This window comes from Microtus ochrogaster, chromosome 1 (assembly GCF_000317375.1).
Source record: "Microtus ochrogaster isolate Prairie Vole_2 chromosome 1, MicOch1.0, whole genome shotgun sequence".
In the NCBI taxonomy this organism is placed as follows: Eukaryota; Metazoa; Chordata; class Mammalia; order Rodentia; family Cricetidae; genus Microtus; species Microtus ochrogaster.
The window spans coordinates 114,947,749-114,952,325 of record NC_022009.1 but is presented as its reverse complement, the minus strand read 5'-3'; the positions used below and the strand labels follow the sequence as shown (position 1 = coordinate 114,952,325).

Here is a 4,577-nt window from a genome sequence, read left to right as displayed (position 1 = left end):
TCCTCCTCCTCCTCGACCTCCTCCTTCTCTTCTTCCTCCTCCTCTGTGCCCCCTCCACTTCATTTTCTTCCCTCACATAAAAAATAAAGAAGATGCAGAGGTAATGTACCTGAGTTCATCTTTTACCCTCTGATCCTCGCCTGCCATAGGCATCCAATTCTGAGCCTGCGAGGGGGTACTGAGGCTGATACTCAAGGCCCCTGATATTGGTGGGCCCACAAAAAGTCACAGGGACTCAAACCTGAGCCGGGGAAACACCGATGCTGAGTCCTGACATTAAGGTAAAACACATCAGGTCATGAGGTTCTCATGACGCGAACCGGTGCCTTGGTGAACTTGGTGTTGCTGTCATCGCCGGGCCTCAAGTCAGCAGGTCTGTGTAGACAGCTGCTTACCTTGACCTCAACAGTGGCAGCTGGGTAGAAGGATCTACCAGGTTCTCAGGTGTGACTGACAGAAAAGTACACAGGTTCTGAGTTGGCCTAGAGAGAGTGCTGTTATGAGCCTTCTTGTTTACTTTGGGAGAGGATCCCTCACTCATGAAGACTTGGACCCCATTTGCACATTTCTCGGTGGTGTTTTGTACAGACAAATTAATGTAAGTGTTCTACTAGAATGGACTTGCTGTGTCACAGGAAAAATAAAGGCTCAGCTTTACTGAATTATGTAAGAGGAATTGAGCTGATTTGCATTTGCTTCAAACTATTACTCAGAATAATTAATATAAGCCTTTTCAATGGGATGTCTATGAAGGTCTCCCAGGACCAGATTTCTCTGAATGGTTTCCTCCCTGCTAGAGACAACAAAAGCTAAAACAGATTCTTTTTTAAATAACGCAATAAACATGGCATATTATATCCTTAGAGAATATATGTTGAAATCTCAGAGAAGCCCTCCATTGGGAAAACAAAAAACAAAAAACGTAGTTTAGGTTTGTTTGAATTACTTCCAGGTGTTTTTTTTTGTCCCAGGCATTTCTAAGATTACTGCATCTGTCTGTGGGTTAGATGCAGCTGCAGCTGGGCGTGAGCAGAAAGTGGGAGAGGGGGACATTTTGGGCTCAGTAACTGAGATGCCCATCCCTTCTGTGAGAAGGATTGATGGTATGCATCATGGAAGAGGGCAGGAAGGTTGCAAAAGCCGAAAGTTAGGTGTAAGGGACATGGTGCTTGCAAGCATGAACAGAACACTCCATCATGGATGGGAGACGGTTTCATGGAGCCCCACCCTTCCAGGAAGAACTTTTGGCAGTTAATATTACTGCAGGGAAGGGAGCGAGGTTATTTTCTTCAGTGGTGTAGCCACTGGCTAGGTTACCCACATCCCAGTAAATAACACCCTACCGCGTTCTCGTTAGTAAGGTGGCCTTCAATAAACAGTGGGTTAGGAAAAAGCAGAAGGTGGACTAGGTGGGAAGAAGGGGGTTCAGCAGAAGTGGGAGGGGTAACAGAGGGTAATACAGTGTGAGTAGGACCTTAGTACACTGGATAAATATATAAAGTTATAGCCAAGCATAGTAGCACAGGCCTTTAAGCTCAGTACTTGGGAGGCAGAGGCAGGTGCATGTCTATGAGTTCATGGCCAACCTGGTCTACATAGTAAGTTCCAGGACAGCCAGAGCTACATAGTGACACCCTGTCCAAAAAAGTCAAAAACAAAACAACAACAACAACAACAAAAAACAAAAAAAGCCCCAAAACCAACCAACCAAACAATATATTTATAAAGGATAAGTAAAGAGATTTAATAAAACATTTACAGCTTGTAACATTAGAAAGTCTTGCTTTCACCCCTTCTCTGATCTACCCCTTTCTTCCCATCTATCACATGTCTCTTTCTGTTACTTTTCTGACATACGTTGTCTTTGGATTTCCACTGCTGTGGAGAGACACCATGACCGTGGCAACTCTTGTAAAGGAAGACATTTAATTGGAGCTGGCTTACAGTTCGGAAGTTTAGTCCATTATCACCATAGCATGGCAGCGCACAGGCAGACATGGAGCTGGAGAAGGAGCGGAGAGTTCTCCATCCAGATCAGCAGTCAGCAGGAAGAGAGACAGAGACTGGGCATGGCTTGAGCATCTGAAACCTCCAAGCCTGCCCCCAGTGACACAACACACTTCCTCCAACAGGGCCATATGTACTCGAACAAGGGCACCCTTCCTGATAGTGACACTCCCTATGAGGTCATTTTCATTTAAACCACCACAAATATATAAATATATTCTAAATTTTCTAATAGAAAAGTTAGTATGACAGGGTCATTGAGGTGGCTCAGCCGATAAGAGCCCTACCAGCAAGCCTGTCACACTAGACTTACGTGGTAGATAGGGAGAACTGACCCCACAAGTAGTCCTCTGACTTCCACATATATGTGAGTATATACACGCATGCACACACACACACAAACATATGCAGGAGAAATAAATGTAAACAATGTTAGTATTGTTTAGTCCACCTCTAATTTCTTTACTTCATATTGTCTGGGAGTCTTTTCATACCAGTATACACAGGGTATCTTTGCTATTTTCGCAGAATGGTAGCTTTGCAATTAAGTGATTTCAAAGACATTTCTGACTTCAGTTTTTCTGTAAAAAAGGCCATTTCCTTATCAACTAGGGCTATTGGTTTCCCGTAAACTATGCATCATCCTTTGAAGCGGGGGAAAAATGCTTTCTGGCCACACACCAGGAAATAATTTTCAAATTAAGTATTGGTGACTCACTAAGTTGTTGAAATGTACTACATTGTTGATTTTCAGTTATAGATTAAAAAATAATTTACAATGTGATTGAGACCCTCTGTGGACTGTATTCGCAAACGTTTTCTAAAGAAGGTGTGTGTGTGTGTGTGTGTGTGTGTGTGTGTGTGTGTGTGTGTGTGTGTGACTCTGTGTATGTGTGTGTGACTGTGTTGCTAGAAGTTGAGTCCAGCAATCACAGGCTAGGCAGGCTTTCTACCACTCAGCTGTATCTCCAGTCTTAAACAGATTTTTTTTAAATGTGTTTTCAAATTACATGAACATTGGCGTTCATGTTGTGGGTAAACAAGGTAGCCTGTGTTTTAGTGTTTTAGGATTGCCAAGGGGTGGGGAGGGAGCGATGGGGGCAGGACACACACATACACACACACACACACACACACACACACAGGACATTGGAGTTAATGTTGTGGGTAAACAAGGTAGCCTGTTTTTTAGTGTTTTAGGATTGCCAAGTGACATCCGTGACTTAGTTAGGGTTACTATGGCTATGATGAAACACCATGGCCAACAGTGGCTTGGGGAGGGAAGGGTTTGTTTATTTGGCTTACGTATCCTGAATCACAGTTCATCAAGAGAAGCCAAAGCAGGAACTCAAACCCAGCAGGAACCTGGAGACAGGAGCCATTACAGAAGCCACAGAGGAGTGCTGCTTACTGGCTTGCTCTCCGTGACTTGCTCAGCCTGCTTTCTTAAGAGGACCACCAGGCCAGGGGTGGTGACACCCACAATGGCCTGGGTGCTCCCACATCAATCACAAATTAAGAAGATGTCCTCAAGTTTGCCTAAACCCCAGTTGAATGCAGGCAATCTGTCAATAGAGATTGTTTTCTCTGAGATGACTCCAGCTTGGGTCAAGTCGACATAGAGCTAGCCAGCACAATATGTAACCTAGTATCAGGTCTTGTTGTTGTTGTATTTTTTCTTTTTAAGTAAATGTTTGATGCAGCCTTAAAAACAAGTTTGGGGGCTTCTAGGACTCCTGTGGGCTCCCAGATTCTCTCACACTCAAATCCCTGTCTACAGTGGTGTCATATTTACATGGATTTAAAAGCCTAATGCAGTGTTTTAAAATGGGAATGCCAGCTGTTTCTCAGTGTTTCTTAGAGAATAATGACAGAAAATAAGTCTGCAGGTTTTATACAGAAGTAAAGACATATCTTATCTTAGGGGGAGTGGTAGTTTTTGTGTTTTGTTTGTTTTCAGGGTATGGTGGTTTGAAAGAAAATGGCCTCAAAAGAAGTGGCATTATTAGGAGGTGTGGCCTTGTTGGAGAAAGTGTGTCACTGTGGAGGCGGGTTTTGAGGGATACCGCCTAGTGTCAGAGTTCACTTCCTGTTGCCTGGGTAGGATGTAGAACTCTCAGTGATTTCTCCAGCACCATGTCTACCTGTACGCCACCATGTTCCATAGCGATAATGAACTGAACCTCTGGACTGGAAGCCACCCAGCTAAATGGTTTTCTTTAGAAGAACTGCTGAGGTCCTGGTGTCTTCACAGCAATAGAACCCTAAGTAAAATACAAGGAGAGAATTGCTTAGACTGGGTTTTACCCTATAGCCCAGGCTGGCCTTACATTCAACTCAATCTTCCTGCTTCTACCTTGTAAATGTGTGTGTGTGTGTGTGTGTGCGTGCGCAAATAATAAAAAGTGGTTAATTTGAGAGGGAGTGAAAGCGTTGGAAATGCTGAAAACACAGTACTTATGTGAGGTAGCTCAGTGGGTAATCGTTTGTCACTAAGCCTGATGACTTGAGCGCCATCCCCAAGATCCACTTCTCTACCAAGTCCTGGAAGTTCTTCTCTAGTCCCCAAC

At 43.9% G+C, this 4,577-nt stretch overlaps 1 protein-coding gene across 5 annotated transcripts in view; it reads left to right on the top strand.

Moving 5' to 3' along the window:
- B3galnt1 (beta-1,3-N-acetylgalactosaminyltransferase 1 (globoside blood group)) overlaps nt 1-4,577 on the top strand; it is an 18,653-nt gene that overhangs the window by 7,376 nt on the left and 6,700 nt on the right. The gene's annotated exons all lie outside the window — the stretch shown is intronic.